This window comes from Rattus norvegicus, chromosome 11 (assembly GCF_036323735.1).
Source record: "Rattus norvegicus strain BN/NHsdMcwi chromosome 11, GRCr8, whole genome shotgun sequence".
Taxonomy (NCBI): Eukaryota; Metazoa; Chordata; class Mammalia; order Rodentia; family Muridae; genus Rattus; species Rattus norvegicus.
In genome coordinates, this window is record NC_086029.1 from 44,945,225 (window position 1) to 44,962,787 (window position 17,563).

At 46.6% G+C, this 17,563-nt stretch overlaps 1 long non-coding RNA gene across 7 annotated transcripts in view; it reads right to left on the reverse strand.

Moving 5' to 3' along the window:
- LOC102548079 (uncharacterized) overlaps positions 1-17,563 on the reverse strand; it is a 40,338-nt gene that overhangs the window by 3,108 nt on the left and 19,667 nt on the right. For 3 of the 7 annotated variants that reach the window (XR_010056065.1, XR_005491240.2, XR_010056063.1), the window contains exons 2-3: positions 11,807-12,000; positions 79-11,628 (exon numbers count right to left, since the gene is read on the reverse strand). This is a non-coding gene — a long non-coding RNA (uncharacterized LOC102548079). The remainder of the gene's footprint in view (positions 1-78; positions 11,629-11,806; positions 12,001-17,563) is intronic. The other 4 variants (XR_010056067.1, XR_010056064.1, XR_010056066.1 and 1 more) reach the window with 4 other exon arrangements.

The window sequence follows — 17,563 nt, forward strand, 5'->3', positions numbered from 1 at the left end:
TGAGAAACGAAGAGAGAGAGAGGGCAGCGGGGGAGTAGGACGGCAAAGCCCCACCGCGCCACTCTCTTTGCCTCTTACCAGGCACATTCTCCTTGCCAATGGCACAGGCCAAGGGCGCTCCTGTCCCTGGGGGAGATCTTCATTGCTCTCCACTCTGGCAGCTCGCACTCCTTCCTCCACTCCGAGTTCCCACCATTTGTGATGGGCTCGGATTTTAAGATAAGAGACTGTCGGTGATGACGGTGGTGCCTGCAGGTCCCACAACCCAAGTCCTTTGAGCCCCAGAGGGAGGCGCGTGGGTTGACTCTAGCTGCCCCGAATACAGTGAGACTCTTCCTCACAAGGACTCTTTGGCACCAACTCTCAGTTAAATGTCATGTTAAAAGGCTGTGTGTCTTCAACCCGTGTCCCGGAGTGGTACCTTTGTGATAGCTCGAGGCAGCAGAGACAACCGTGGCTGCTCTTGGGTAACTAAACCAGGAGGTATCTGGGGACAGGGAGAAGGAAAGTGAGTGGGATCTATGTACTTGCTATGGGATTTTTAGATTTTCCCATAGGATGGAATTCTCCTTAAGACATTAATAGACACCAAACTCTGATAATATTTCATACTCCATAACTCAATATATCTTCCATCCTTAGGTGTCTGTGGGGTCTGCTGAAGGATGGCTGTGGGCTGGTAAACACCATGGTTTTCTTGCACAGTTGAGTTAAAACAATAGCCAGGCACCAGGCATGATCAAGCCTGAAGCCCTTCCTCCATCGCCAACCTGCACTCACTATGGAATTTGAACAAATATCTACCGTATTGATGAGTATTGATGGGCTTCTGTGGGGCGGGAGACACTGAGCTGCAGAACGAGTCTGAAGTATGGCTCTTTGGAGAATGATTTAGAAAAGGCCTTTGCCCTTAATCTCTGTCAAAATATAGACGGAAATGAGTCTTTGCTGTTTCTTGCCAGAACACGTAGCTTGCAGTACAAGTGTGTACCCTGGGGAGTGTCTGCCAGTGTGTGCACTGCCAGGGGGCGAGCAGACCACAGCCCCTCGGTGCCGCCAGCTCTGGTGGAGACAAACAGGCCTGCCTTCCACATCTAGGACTTCTGGTTCTTGGCCAGAACCTGGAGTGAGTTGGAGTGAGGGTGGGGTGTCAGGGAGTCTGCTTGGGGCTGGAAGATGAATGGTTTCATCAGTTCAACTGAGGGGAAGGGAGGTGGGCCCAGGAGTTTGCAAAAAAAACACATCTTGGCAAAAATAGTTTGAAAAACAGGAGATTCCTGGAAAGCAGTAATGCTGACAGTGGGCAGAGTGTTTGGGGCTGCCAAGCTGCAGGGCAGGGTTTAGTTCAGACACAGCAGAGGTGTAGGGGCCGAGAGAGAACAGACTGGCCTCTCCCACTCGGGGTCTGTCTGTAGAGATGCCTGGTGGCAGACAGGCTTTGAGCACCCTCTCAGGTGTGTTCAAAGCCCCGGCCTCCGCTTAAGAGGACTTGGTCTTCTGCTCAGGCTGTGGCTCACCTGGTTACATGGAAATTGGCCCCTGTACCGTGTGTGTCCTGTTTCTGGGCCTCCGGCTTGCATTCAGCTGTAGTATCCTCCCCATTCCAGACTCAGCTGGGTCACCATCTTCTCCTGAGCCCTCGTGACCCTCATCTGGCCTGTGCCACTCCTAGCTCTGTCTCATTGTGCTTTTTCACTACGTCAGGGCTCTCTCCCAACAGGATGCAGGTGTCCCTTCTTCCTTTCAGAGTTTCCTGGAATCGAAGGCTCATTAGTGACAAGGATGAAGGCAGTCGTGAAATGGCTGCAGGAGGCCTCTGGCAGCCTCTGGTTGCTGGTGCCTTAAGCCCATCTCCATTGAGGCCTGCCTGTGGCCTCTTCTGTCTTATGAGATCACAAGTGCCCGGGGCAGGCCTGGAAGGAGTGGGGTCTCCCCCACTCCCCAGAACCGAAGCATAAGTGGCATCAGCTGCCGTGGTGGGGATGGGAATCCTATATGGAGGATTCTTACCTGAAGGCTGGGGTCACAGCCACAAGGCAGAGTAGCCAATCCGCATACACACTGCAAGGTACTTGGGGGCCCCCATGAACCAGGGAGACAGCTTACCAGTTGCTCCCTTCAAAAGCTTCCTCCAGAACACTGACCTAGAAGCAACTGATTTTCTAGGTCTTCCCCTCAAGCTTCATTCTAGCTAGTGAGGGGTGTGTGTGACGAGGGAGGGTCTAGAGAAAAGGGGAGGGTCTAAAGTTGTTAGGTACTTACCGTGTGACTATTAGGGACTAAAATTATGTCTCCGTCCAAATTTGTATATTGACGGCCTAATGTGCAGTGCTTTTTTGGATGAGATGGTATTCAGAGGTGACTGAGGTGGCGAGAGGTAGGGTGGCCTCCCATTCAATCAGCCTGTCGTCATCATGAGAAGGGAGAATTAGGTTATAGATACCCAGAAGGAGGACTGTGTACAAACGCCAGAAGAAAATGAAAGTGTTTAGGATAAGCAAGTAATCTCTCCATTGTCAACCAGTAAATTTCAGTTGGTCAAAGCCAGCCCACCTGTGGGAGTTACTATGGCAACCTGGACCACTCATAGCTCAATGTATTCATGATCAGCGTGGATAGTCCTATGCTGTTTTGAATAATCATCTTCCTCCAACTCAGAAGGCACTATAAGTGTCACTCACCTCAAGTCTGCACACCTCGTCACTCTCTTCAGGGCCGCAGAGCCACAGAGAGAATTCCAACAAGGAGAGACCCCAACTGTGACTTCATGGTCTAGGATGGGAAGGAGCATACAGGCTTGTGCCATGTGCCCAGGAGTGCCTAGGTGAGGAGGAACAAAGGCAAAAGATCCCTGTGGGCTTTGCCTGGGAGGTTTTTGTCCTCCAGGTGAGTGGGACTTGGTAGAGGATAGAGGAAAAGTATTTAAGACTGCCTGGCCTACACTGAGCTCCACTGAGGAGGAAGGGACCAAGCACCAGCATGGTTTTCCATAATCCCCACCTAAGGTTTCTTTGCATTTAGAGGGTCCAGGCTTTGTGGTTCCATTCTGATACATACACAGACACACAGACACACACACACACACACACACACACACACACACACACACACACACACACACCATCTGTAGTATCTGGAAAAAAAACCCTCAGCCTAGAGCCTACCCCAGAGAGCAGTTTGTGGCCCTAGTATGACATCGGCAGGTCTAGTATAATATGCAAAGAATTGAGGTAATTAATTTTAATTGAAAGCCTCTAGTTGCATTTCCGGCAATGATGTTCTCCAGATGACCCTATCCCCCAGGCCTACTGGGTGCTAAACAGGACAATGTGTGTGTTTTATGTATGTGTTTCAGACAAGCTCCCCTTCCCCGATGCAACCAGCCCCACATCTGCTAACACTCACATGAAAGGCTCTGTGAGACTGGCATCTACAAAAACTGTCAGTTCTGACAGACTGCCTTCTTCTATGAAAATGTGGCCTCAAAATCACTCCCAGGTTTTAGCCCCGACTGACTTTCCAGGCAAATATAATTGGCGGGGTTCAGAGCACAGCCATGAGGATTTTGAAGCTGCCTTTGGAAGTTAACTGCTGGTGCGGATCCCAACAAGAGCTAAATGGAGAGCACTTTAATAGCGGGTACCTTCTGGAAAATGCTGTAGTCAGCACAGGAGGACAGGATTAGGATTGTAGGTGGCCAGTACGAATTCTCTCCGAAGCATCCTTCACTTTGGGTGACTAATGACCCACTCTGCTGATAGCTCTCACAGTGAGTCCCCTCTCTCGGGCCAGGAACAGAAGAAGCTAATAGGCTCTGGGTGAGATGGAAGAAAGGTCTAACTCCTGGCCTGAGCGTTGTTAGCATCTCGAGGCTTTCAGATCTGCAAGTTGGCTGTAGATGTGCAGTGCTATGGAGACACCCACTGGCGATGGAGTCCGCACAACCCCTGTCCATCCATCTCATAGCAGACGGGTCCCCACTAGTTCTATCATGTCCACACAGCTTTCTTGTCCACCAGCCTGGCTTCCGACAATGGGCCATCCCTTGATGTCACCCTGGTCAGAACCCCACCTGCTGGGCTTCTCCCAGACTCTCGTCTCGTGTAGCCCCCTGATTGGTTTTGGATGTGGCTTCTCCCAGCCTTCCGGTTTTAGATTCCCTTTCAGGCTGTTGGAGGCTGAAGCCCTGATGCCGAGAGTCTTAGTCAGTGCTCTATTGCTGGGAGGAGACACCATGGCCACAGCAACTCTTGTAGAAGAAAGCATTTAGTTAGTGAAACCGTTTCAGAGGTTCAGTTCATTGTCATCACGGCAGAAAGCGTAGCTATTCAGAAGGCAGATGTGATGCTGGAGAAGTAGCTACTTCTGGATCCACAAGTAACAGGAAGAGAGGGCCACTGGGCCTGGTTTGAGTGTTTGAAACCCCAAAGCACACCCCCAGTGACTCACTTCCTCCAATAAGACCACAGCTCCCCATCTCTCTCAAGTAGTGCCACTCCCTGAAGACCAAGCATTCAAATGTGTGAGCCTGTGGGCCATTCTTATTCAAAACTCCACACCAGGAAAATAGGAGAGTCACGGGAGGCCAGGAAAATGAAGAGAGATGAGGCATAGTTAATTCACTGTGGGCAAAGGACTCTACATAGTGCTAGACAGGCACACGCCATCTGGGACCTGGGCTCTTGTCAGCGTATGCACAGGCAATGCACAGGCAGACACACACATAGACACAGACACACAGAAACACAGACACAGACACACAGACACACAGACACAACACACACACACACAAACACACACATAGACACACACACAAAAAGACACACACAGTCAAACACACATACAAAAAGACACACACAGTCACACACACACACACACACACACAGAGAGAGAGAGAGAGAGAGAGAGAGAGAGAGAGAGAGAGAGAGAGGCCTGTAGAGAGAGACACACACACAGCCAGTCTGGCAAAGTAAGGCCAGAGCTAAAAGCTTCTGATCTCCGGGCTATATTTAGTCAAAATCACACAAAGACGTCATTTAGCTAGGAGTGGTGCTACAATAGATTACAGTCTTTGCTTTCTTTTCTGGACTCCACTGTAGGCCATTTGGTGCCGACTCAAAGCCCCTCTGGATGTCCAGCCTTAGGACTTTTGCTTTATACTGGACATCTGTACTAGTGCCCTGCTCTCCGAATACAAATCAGTCTCTGTTCCTCACAGCTGTCACATCTTGTCCCATCACTGCAGCCTCTGGACTGGTTTTCACTCTCTAATTTATCTTCTTTTATCTAGTTTACTTGTTCTCAGATTTCTCGAATGTTAAAAGAAAAATTCTGCCACATATGGTAGTGAATACCTAAGAGACCCAGGAGGAGGAGGGGGGCCAGTCAAATCCCAGTCTGCGCAGTGTACAGAAAGCTCCAGTCTAAAAAAAATCAGAGCTTAAAAATAAGGAAAGAACTAAAGAAAAGAAAAGAATAGAAAAGAAGAAAACTCGTAAGCTGTTATAAATTTAAAGGCAAGGGCTGGGGGATGGAAGAAGGAAGAGTTATAAGGTGTGAATTAGTGAATGGCTTCAGGACAAACCAAAAAGACACTATATAGTGACCTCAATGTGCATTGAAACTTCTATTTGACCCCAAGGCCGCTGCACATCATTTCTGTGTAAAGGTCCCATGCTGTCACTCCATCCAGCCCAGAAGCAGCAGTGAGTTATTTCCCCCTGGCTCCTGCCTCAAAACTTCACCCCTTCTTGTTGTCCTGCCTATTCTTCTATAACCAACATGAGTGTGAAAGTCAACATGTGTTGGTGGGGTCGGGCCCTCAGCTCCTTGTGCAGTCAACACTAAGTATCACTTCCAGCTAAATAGATACACTGTATCTCTATGGTGGATTTCATGGTTCCCATACAGGAAACATTGCCTAATTAGCCATGGCTACTTGGGAGTGATGGTTGATTTTATGTTTCACCTGACTTCCAGGAGGGTTCTATGGAGCAATATTTCTTGGTGTTTCTGTAAGGGTGTTTTGGGCTGACACTGTTAGAGCCTCTGAGTGAAGCAGGCATCTCTAGGGGCAAAAGCCTATATCAATATACTTTCAAAATGTCTGCCTACCTCTTTCTGTTAAACTGAGCATCCTCTTTACAACACTAATTGAGACTGCCCCAAAGGACAGCTCTTTTCCATTTTGATGTCTCCAGTGCGTGCCCCATAATGTATGACATAAGCATGTCTATAAATGGATTCACTATCTTCCCCTTGATCTGCAGGCTTAGACGGAGCATGCTCAGGAAGGTACCTTCCCCTAAAGTTCTTCCTTAGATGGTAAGTGTAAGTGCTTAAACCAAGCCTGGCTTTCCTTTGTCAGGGAGGCCATTGGGAAGTTCATTGGAGGTAATAAAACCTGTTCTTTTATTTCTTTGAATATGTTTGCTGCATAGCTCTCCACTCACCCAGAAGTCAACCCATTGTGTTTGATTCCACAGTTGACATTTGAATCAGTGGCTGCAGAATATGGATGGGTATTCACTGGTAGAATGAATGGAAGAGGGAGACCAGACTGCGACTTAGAGCATCAGCTTCCTTAGGTGCTCAAGCATTAGGACTTTCACTGAATGTATGCCCCTCCCTGCCTCATTCATTCATTCATATTTGAGACAGTGTTTCTCTGTGTAGCTCTGGATGTCCTGGAACTTGCTCTGTAGACCAGGCTGGCCTCAAACTCAGAGATCAGCTTGCCTCTGCATCCTGGGTGATGGGATTAAAGGTGTGAGCCACCACACCACACCCTGTATCTCAGGCTTTCTTATCTTCATCCTAAGCCACTTCCCAGTCACCTTCGTCACTGTCGCTGTCATATATTCTCTCTCTCTCTCTCTCTGGTTTGGTGTCCCTGGAGAGCAGTAACATGTTAGTTAAGATTTAACATGACCAAGTAGAAAAGGAATTTGCTTTCCACTCAGATCTGAATTCGAAATGTAAGTCTGCTGTTTACTGGCCTGTGACCTTTGGCTTGTGATCTGAGAACTGACGTCTGTAAGGCTGGAAAGTAAGAACAATCATGCTTACCACGGTGATAATTAAAGGGAATGTATGTGCAGAGCTGAGTCAAATTGATCTTAACACCTAAGCAGAGGGAGTCTGGGGATGGGGACAAGGACGCCATCTGTAGGCATTGGGCATCTTTACACAGAATTTGAGTAGCTGTGAGTCCTGAGGTAAACCTTTGGCAGCATCAACGAGGGATTAAGTAGGCTTCTGAGAGACTGGCCAGTCAGGAGACACACAGGCAGCGGTGAGAGGTGCAGAGGCTAGTCAAAATGGTAGCAAACACCAAGGTATGAAAGGACTCTGAGATATAGTTCAAACAACTCATTCTCCCGCTTTCTGAGGGATCCCTCATATGTGTGGATCGCAGGAAAGGAAACTGACCAATGGCCAAAAAGGCAAATATGGGCGCCAGCCGGAGTTCTGGATTAAAGTGACAAGTATACCTTTTATGACGCCTCTCACTGTTCAGATGACCCAAGTATGAGAAAGAATTCTGATCCAAACACCTAATTATTACGGAAAACATAATCATTTCCTCCCTAGGTTGCTTTTGGTTCTGATATTCATCACAGCAACAGAAAACAAACTAGAACAGCCTGGAGTGTTTGGGTGGGGTAGAAAGCCAGAGGGTAGATCTCCCTGCCTCTTGGTCAGGCATGTGGTTTTCCTCTCTCTACCAAGCCTCTACCACACCTTGCTTGTATCACATGACCCTTTTGTCAGGCCACAGTTTAGGAACGTAGACTTATGCAGCAGACTCAACAGTTGGATTTTCTCACCAGGGAGTTGGAAATTTGATCGGAGAATGAGATCTCGAGGATCGGCCACGGGCTCATCTTTTGAGCAGCTGTGTGGGTAAAGACCCTTCACTCCCTGTAGGACAGGGCCTCAGGGGAAGTTGTGGGTCTGGCCTCTTAAAGACCAGTCTCACGTAGCTTGGGAGAAACTGTTCTATTAATTATTTTACATGAGTACTTAACACTGCTTACTGTTTCTTATAACCAAGATAAATTATGGTTAATAAAACAAGAATTGATTATTCGACTCTAGGCAAATTAGTCTAACAGCCACAGACGTCTCATTTCTAAAATGAGGATAGTTTTCTCTGCCCTGCCTACATCTTTGGAGTAGTTCAGCTGCCTAAGACACAAGGTACTTCATGCCCAGTAAATATTGGACCCAGGCGGAGCTGTTTGTAGACACCAGGACGAGTGTCCAACACATCCCCGAGGCTGAAATGTCTTTGTTTTTTAACTTAATTGCTGTGGTCTATCCTTCTCAAGCTCCGGAAGTCTCTGGGCTACAGGTTTGCTTGGCTTTTGCTAGATGTTTAAGGCTTTCCTTATTTCTGATAGTGTAATAAACCGTTCCACTGTTGCTTGTGGTCAGGCCAAGCCTGAGTTTTATGTTATCACTGCCATTTGGAACCATTTTTTCAGCAGCTCTATTTGACAGTCTGTCGAGCACACCATACCCCAAACCTTTTCATTTTTGAACTGTATTTCACTTCTCTTTCATTCTCTGGAATAAAATCATGTTATTTAGCTAAGAGTGACATAACAAGAAACCAGAGACTATGTGGCTCAAGAAACCTAAGCCACAAATGCATTGTCTCAGTGTCTGGGAGGCAGAAGTCAAAGATCCAAGTGTAGGCCAGGCCACCTTCTTCCCACGCCTGTTTCTGTTCCATATCTTTCTCTGGTTTGTAGATGGCAACTTTGTGTCCTTTAAAATAAGAAGATGTGGTGGGACACACCTTTAATCCCAGCACTCAGGAGGCAGAGGCAAATAGATCACTGTGAGTTTTAAGCCAGACAGGATGACACAGCAAGACACTGTTTCAACAACAAAATTAAAGGTGTATATATAAATAAAAAGATTAATTAATTATTTATTTGAGACAGGGTCTCACTATGTAGCCTGGAGCTCAATGTGTAACCTAGGTTGACTCCACTAGAAAGAGATCTGCCCGTCTCTGATTTATTTTACTTTTAATTATGTGTATGTGTATGGGACTGTGCACATAAATACAGGAACCTTGGTGGCTAGAAGAAGGTGCCAGATCACCTGGCGCAAGAGCTACAGCAGACTGTGCTACCTGACACAGATGCTGGGAACCCAACTTGGGTCTCTGCTAGAGCAGCAAATGCTCTAACCACTGACCCACCTTTCCCACCCCACTGGGTCCTCCTCTTCTGTCATCTTCTCTCTTTCCGTGTGTCTTTGTGTCTCTGTTTGCTTTTTAGATAAAGATGCCAGTCATCTTTATTTAAATTATTTTTATTTAATCTATTGAAATAAAATAAAATACTTTATTTAATTTAAATCTTTAGATTAAAATGAGGTTTGAACCTCATTTTAGTTTGATTATTTCTTTTTTTTTTTCTTTTCTTTTATTCGGAGCTGGGGACCGAACCCAGGGCCTTGCACTTGCTAGGCAAGTGCTCTACCACTGAGCTAAATCCCCAACTCCTAGTTTGATTATTTCTATATAGGCCTTACACCTATATAAGTATGTTACAAGCTACTGGAGCATAGACTTTTGACAGGTCTTCTCCAGGGAACACCATTCAGCCCAAGATATTTCAACATTTAATCCCTGCACATAAACGATTATCTTAACAGAATCTGGAACTTAGAACTAATTAGAAGGAAATTTATAGTAAGAAGCAAATGTGTATTTCCTCAAGTAAGTGCTGAGGTGGAAGTGTGGGGGTGAATTGGGGATGCTTGAGCCTCTTGGTCACGTCGACGCACACGTGCAGCCTGCTGCGGGCCAGCTGTGTGACCCCCGGCACTGAAGGGCACTGCTGGTGGTAACATCGTGTCCTAAGTGATGGTTGGCTCTCGGTAAACAATATAATCTTCCCTCACTTTACACGCTAATCTCATTCCTGGAAACCTCAGCATTTTTAAAGAGCTTCTGAGAAATACTTTGTTTATATGTAAAGCAGAGCCCAGCTTTTACCTACCTAAAGCTCTGATGAAGCATTTAGCAATGAGGCAGGGTATGGGGGCAGCTGTTCTCCAGAGGACAGTCCTCACTCCCGCCAAACTAATGTCAGTGGGACAAAAATACCATTCAAATTGCTAAAATGGTTCTCACTTATAAGGAATCACGGATAGAGAGAAGGCTTCAAATAGTCCCAAGGAACAATGATAACCATGAACCTGAAACGTGAGTCAGAGGGACACTGCGATGGCGGACCAGGTCCACCGGAAGTGAATCAGAGGGGGCACTGTGATGATGGGACCATGTCCACCGGAAGTGAGTCAGAGGGGGCACTGTGATGAAGAGACCACGTCCACTGGACCATGAGTCAGAGGGACACTGTGATGGCGGGCCAGGTCCACCGGAAGTGAATCAGAGGGGGCACTGTGATGATGGGACAACATCCACCGGAAGTGAGTCAGAGAGTGCACTGTAATAATGAGACCAGGTCCACTGGAATGAATCAGAAGGGGCACTGGATGACGGACCAGGTCCACTGGAAGGTGAGTCAGAAGGGGCACTGTGATGACGGACCACGTCCACTGGAACGTGAGTCAGAGGAACACTGTAATGATGGGCCAGGTCCACTGGAAGTGAGTCAGAGGGACACTGCTGACAGGCCAGATCCACTGGAAGTGAGTCAAAGGGACACTGTGATGACGGACCACCCCAGATCCACACCCTAGCTGAAACTTGCTTACCCAGACAGTAGCCAGAGTGTTCCCTTTATGTCCAATACCTCGGTAGAACTTAAAGTCCCAACTCTCCCCATCATAGGATAGCTCTATGGCACAGCATAGTGCCCAGCGCACAGCAGGACCTGGGATAGTCGGGAGGGGTCGGATGGCTAGATATTTCTATATTCATTCACTGACATCTTCATTTGATCTGAGCTATGGAACTATGAGTCAGACATTGTGCTGATCCCCCAAAAGCCCCATCCACCACAGGGTAGTCCTGACTTCTAACTGTGGGGAGTTTAGTGACGGAGAGAGTACTGTTGGATGCTATGGGAGCACAAACAGAGGATCCTCTACCTGGGATGTGATGTCAGATAGAGTAAAGGAATGGTTAGACACCAAGTGTGAGGAGGGAGTGAGTGACTGGGGGCGGGGGGGTAGTGCTATACTACTATGGCAGCTCTTCCCTTCTTGACAGGGACGGAAGTGGGTGGAAATCAGTGTGTGAGAGAGAAACATGCACCCCATTTTTCTTCTTTAATTATTGTTACATGTATATATGAGTATGAATGTGCACCCATATGTATTTAACTTATGGAGTTCACTTGACTTTGTTCTTGTGTACATGCGTCCACTTGAGACTCTACATCCATGTTGTGGAGGCTGATCCTGGGAGCGGGGAGACTAACTATTCTTCTTCAGCAGTCACTGACTACCTACAGCTCTCCACCCAGGTTTGGGACCACATGAGATTTCTCCTGTTGGTAATTGGCATGTCAGCTGATGTCATTACATTGGTCTTGTCTGGCCAGCCGTATTGTTAAGAGTTCATGAACGGTTGGGGATTTAGCTCAGTTGTAGAGCTCTTGCCTAGCAAGTGCAAGGCCCTGGGTTCGGTCCTCAGCTCTGGAAAAAAAAAAAAAAAAAAAGAGTTCGTGAACAATTTCTCCTTGACATGCCCAGAAGATGCTGTCTAACAGCAGATGTCCTGGGCCTCCATCAGGCTGAAGGTTTGAGGGAGATGACATTCTTGGGAGTCACAGGAAGCTGTTATCCCCCCTAAAGGTTCCTGGGTCCCTCTCACCTGAAAAGATGCTGGTCTGATGTATTGTCTCCTCTAGCAGTTCTTCCAATGGGAGGAAATGGTCCCCCTTTGTGTGACCCAGCCTCCTCCCTGTCCTGTCTCCAGCTGCTCATGTTTCTAGCCAAGTCCCCTGCCATGGATGTTCTCATCCAAGCCCAACCTTCTAACAAGAAACTCTGGATTCTTGTCACAACCTGTGGATAGAGACATGATTCAGTACACTCTCCATGTCAACAAAGAGGAATTAAATTAACCCAAAGGCTTCTGAGTGGGGTCCAGGGCCCCAATAAGACATCTTTGTACTAAGGGTTGGAAGAAAATTTTGATGGAGGGTGCAAATGGGGGAAATGTGGTCCCTCTGTGTGTCTGAAGACAGCATAAACACTTCCAGGCATTAGTTCTAGCCAGAGAAAGAGGCTAACTGGTTGTCTGGATCCAAAGGCTGCCAGCAGTAATAAGAAAAACCTTTAAAAGTGTTTTTCCCATCTGTTTAATTTCTTATGCTAAAAAGGAGGAAAAATATAAATAAAGGATTCAAAGAAATGTCACATGCAATTGCCTCCACCAGGGAAAATGACCAAGACTGCACTTCATTAGGAAGGTTCTCAAGAGGCTGCTGCCTGCTGGGGGGCTGCCATCCTGCTGGGAGTTCTCAGACTTCTGAGTTTCCAAATTGAGTTGCTCAAGATCAACTTTGGCTGAAACTTTCTTTGCCTCAGCAGTCATATTAGGCCACATCCAGGGCATCCATCCCTAGGCATGGACAATCTCTTTGTCCAAAGATGAAGTTAGGTTTCATCCATAGCACCATCTTTTCAGAACTGTCTAAGCCGTCCGTGTGTGGTTTACCTTCCTCACTGCTGTGAGAGATAGCCCCCAAGAAATAGCTTAAAGGAGGAAGTGTTTATTTTAGCTGGGGGTTTGGGGGAATACAGTAAGGAAGGCAAGGTGGTGGGCATGGCCCTCAGGCATGGCGGCAGGAGTGTGCGGCTGCTTGTCTACATCCGGGTAGAACAGGAAGCAGGAATGCTGATGTTCTATAGGTTTTCTCTGGCTTTCCATTTCATTCAGTCTGGCACTTTAACTGAGGGACCAGGCCACCCACATTCAAGGTGCCTTTGCTCAGTTAAACTCTAGAATGCCCCAAAGGTGTGTCTCCTGGGTGAGTCTCAATCCAGTTCCCCTAGCAACACCCTGGTTTGTATGACTTGTATGGCATAGTTTTTCTAGATGTTTCCTCTATTCTCATTCTCTTTTGTCCAAGAGGTAGAGCGGGTTGTGTGTCTTCATCTCAGCAAGATGCTGATCTGTATCTTGGGGTCACGTTGTCCTGTCTCTACAGTTATTCCACTTCTTGGGATCCTCTACCTCAGCTTCCTCCCTCTCTCTGGCTTTATTTTAACACCTTGAACTTGCTCAGTGGACAAAGCTATTTGATTGGAGGCTGGAGAGACGGCTCAGTGGTTAAGAATACTTGCTGCTCTCCCAGAGGACCCAGGGAGAGGCATTCATGTGGTGGCTCACAACCATCTGTAACTCCAGGTCCAGAGGACCTGATGCCTTCTCCTAGTCTCCATGGTAAATAAACATACATGTACTCACATGATTCATAGACATACATGCAAGCAGCTCTTTTAGGTAAATGCTATTTTGCTTTACGTCTCAAAACCACCCTCTATCTTACATGCAGGATAATGTTCTACGCCACACTCACACATTGATTACACGTGCTCCTACCATATATTTTACATCCACCACCTTCTTTGTTATCCCAGAACCAAGCCCAGATCACGTCCTTATTGTCGAGTACTGGGGACACATCATGTTCATGTAAACATGTGTGTTCCCTGTTCCAGATGCTGCGTTCATGCCTTACATACACTGTACACATCAACTGTACGAGGGACCTTCTGTTATTCTCCACCCTCCCCACCCGGGAAACTGAGTCTCAGTAAAGTGACTTACCCAAGATGGGCAAGAATCACAAGAGGTCAGCTGACCCCTGAGACTTGAGCTTTGAACCACAACAGCTGGGGCACTGCAGTTGTCCTCAAATCAACCCCACACTGTTGCCAGAGGGTTCTTTCTAAATTATCATCAGGACTCTCTGTCTTCCTCCACTCAGCTCTTCCTTCAAGCATCAAGTTCAGGTATTCAAGTTCCAGTTCAAACAGGAAAGTTTTACCTTTCCTTTGAGAGGCAGCCCCTCCTCATCTCTATTGAAATCTCTTCCCCTTGGTGTGTTTTGCTGTCATACTAATTGGGGCAGTTATCCACTTGAGCTTTGGTTGTGCTTAGTGTGGCTGACCCATAAGACTGCACGCCTGTCACGTATACTCTTGGAGTCACTGATATGTTTATTTTGCAGCCTTCCAAACACGAAGGCCCTGCATGAAGAGAGCGTGCAAATTAAGGGTAGTATCAAGTGCCATTACAGACTCCCCAAGAATTGGTGTCACACAGCACAGGTTGATTTCTCAGTTCAGGGGTGGGCCCAAAGAGGTCTCTACCACCTAGCAGCCACCAGCTGGTGGCAGTGTCACCACCAACACTTACAACTCTGACTGATTTTCACACTGTACTTGTAGAAGCAGAGAATGGTGAGGAGAATTTTCTGGTCCGTCATGGAAAGGGAGTAGTCAGTCGGTGAGAATGTAGTCTGTAGCCTTTGAAACAAACAGAGTAAGAAATATACACCTTGTGTTGTGGAAAGAAGAAACAGTTTGGAGAACAGCTGACCAGCCTGCATTTGGGAATAGGTACATTCACAGATAAACATATTGGGACATTTATTAGGGGAACAGACTAGGGAAGTGATGGTCATCTCCATGGAAACTACACAGACATCAAGGTAGCAGATGCTGTCTACTGGTGAGAGGAAGCTGTATTAGAATGTTGCTTTTAACAACCAAGGGCTGTGGGTATAGTTCAGTGGTAGAGCACTTTCTCAAACTGTGTGAGGTCCTAGGCTGAATGCCTCACACTGCAAACAAACAGCAATACAATACGATACAACACAACACAACACAATGATACAAAGTCTAAAGAATTAGGAAATCTCTGTGCAGTTAGTATCTGCCTGTGGACTGACACAGATAAGCATCCAGTCCTCAGGGGGCATCTCCCCTTATTCCTGGAATGTCCACAGGGTTGGGTGGTCCTCTACAATGGTTTGCTTGCACTCACCGAGCTATGACAAATTACAGATCACGTGAATTTAGTTATGTGAGTGGTTGGTCTGTATGATCAACATGGACTTCTTCAAAGTGGACACATAGCTTTCAGTAAGGCTGTAGAGGTGTGGTTGTTACAGCAATACCAACAACAGTCATGAACCGTTGAAAAGTCTGAATGCATATTGCTACTTGTACTACCAATGTGGTTCAAAGCCATTTTGACCTACAAAATGTCTTAAAACATGTTATTTAGAACATGAAGGTGAATGTCTCTATTTTGAATGCTGTCTCAGCCCAGTGCCTTTCAAAAGTCACTACAAATTTGATGATAAACGTCTGGAAGCCCCTGTTGGGGTTCCTGACGTAACAGTGAACGGAAACAGCTACAGACTACAGACAGAAGCCTTGTTGTTCACAATGTAGTGACAACAGTTGTGAAATAATGGCCGGAACACAAATTGCTGGGTAAACCAAGATGTAGCCTTTGTCAGCAAATCCTGTTGGAAGACTCCTTGAACACATCACGGAGCAGCTGAGAGTCATGGGCCCCTAACATGGTTCGGTTTACAGAACCTGCCAGTTCTGCTCAGGAACAGAACGATCGAGAGCCACTCTCTCCAAGCCACTAACAGAGATGCCCTGGAGAAGGTATTTCCAACGTTAAGCGATCTCTGTAGCAAGAACAGATTCACTGAGAAAGTGTTAGCGTCATCCATGATGCTGCCGTGAAGTTGACCAGAATATTCACAAAATGAGTCCCTGATTGCCCCATAGAGGTGGGACGAAGGGTGACTTATTCACTGCCCCCTCCACAGGCAAACTGTTCTAAAGCTTTCACTGGAGGGTACAAACTTCCAGAGGATGATGGCGATGAATCAAACTTTCAGAACAAAGTGAAGTCAAAAGAAGCTGTGAGCACCTGTGAGTCTTTGGAGTCTTCTGGAATGGAAGTAGACGTCACGGGAAGGGTGTGTCCCATCTTCTGCATGACCATTCAAAGTTACTTAAAAGGATTGTCCTTAGAGACCAGGCGTTCAATTCCTTTGACAATGACATGATCAGTGTTACAAATTTCCAGACTTTCTGTGATATGTGACCATCACCAACTTGTTAACTGGGGCATATTTGTAAAGTGTGTGTGTGTGTGTGTGTGTGTGTGTGTGTGTGTGTGTGTGTGTGTGTGTGTGCGTGCGCCTATGTGAGGTCCTAGGCTGAATGCCAAACACTGCAAATAAACAATAATACTGATAAACAATCTATTTACTGAAATTATTTTAAAGTGGGGATGCTCTCTGACTGGGTTGTGAGAGAATTTACTAACTAGAGAAGAGAAACTCACTAATTTTACTTAAAAAGACATTGTGGAAGGTAGAACAGACATCTATATATATATATATATATATACATATATATATATATATATATATATATATATATATATATATATATATATAGATCTCCCTCCCTCCCTCCCTGCCTCCGTCCCTCCCCCTGTGGCAGTAAAATTTCTTAACTGCGGTAGCCAACAAAACCACATCTTTAAAACTAGACACTTGCTCTTTTCCAAAGTCTAAAACTGATGTCTCGGAGTCCGGGAGATGGCTCTGCAGTTAAGGAGCTCCAGTGCAAGCATGAAGATCAGAGTTCTGATGCTCAGGAACCACATCAATGCTGGGTGAGCATGGAAAGCTGCCTGGAACTCTAGCCTCTGAAGGTGAAGACCAGGAGTCTTCAGAGCAATCTGGCTAGCAAACCTAGTCAAATCTGTGAGCTCTGGACTCGATTGAGAGGCTGTGCCTCAGTGAGTAACATGGAAGACCGTCAGTGATTGCCAACACCAACTACAGGCCTCCTCGTGTACCACACACCTCCACATACACCGACACATGCAAAATCACACATGCTCACCCATGCACAACACACACCCAAAACTGAAAAAAGAGAAAAGAAAACCAGTAAGGCTCTTGTTAAAAACTCCCGAAGTCATTCTTTAACACTGCATCTTTCATGGCAAGTGGATGACAAGTTTTCCAAGCAGGTGACCTTGGCCCCTTCACCAAATGATGGCGATGCCACGAAGGAAATACCAGAGTGTGAGAAAAAAATGGATGCTGTGACAGGAGAACAGATTAGTCTCCAGTTGTGGCTACAGCACCCCTCAAACTTATTGCTTGAGAAAACAGTATTGGGGTGTTGACTCACAGTTCTAGGTGTCAGAGACTGAAATCCGGTTGAAGTAAAGGCGGAGGTGAGCTGTTGGGAGAACATGTTTGTGCGGGCAGCTGCATTCCCAGGCTGTGGCTTCTCCAACCTGCCTCAAAGCACGTGGTTCCAGCTTCTGCTGCCATCCCTGATCTCCCTCCCTTGTTCTTATGCCTTGTTGTTTGGTTGGATTCTCATAGACTGTTCTGGAAATCTCTGTCTCGATTGCCGCCATGAAATCACATTGATGAAATCCTCCTTCTGAGGTGACATGTACAGGGATTCCTAGAATCCGGGTGTAGACATCTTTGAACACTATTGTGCCAACAGTAGGTTCAGTAATCTGTGTCTTGGGTCCCTGACATGATGTTTCTGATGG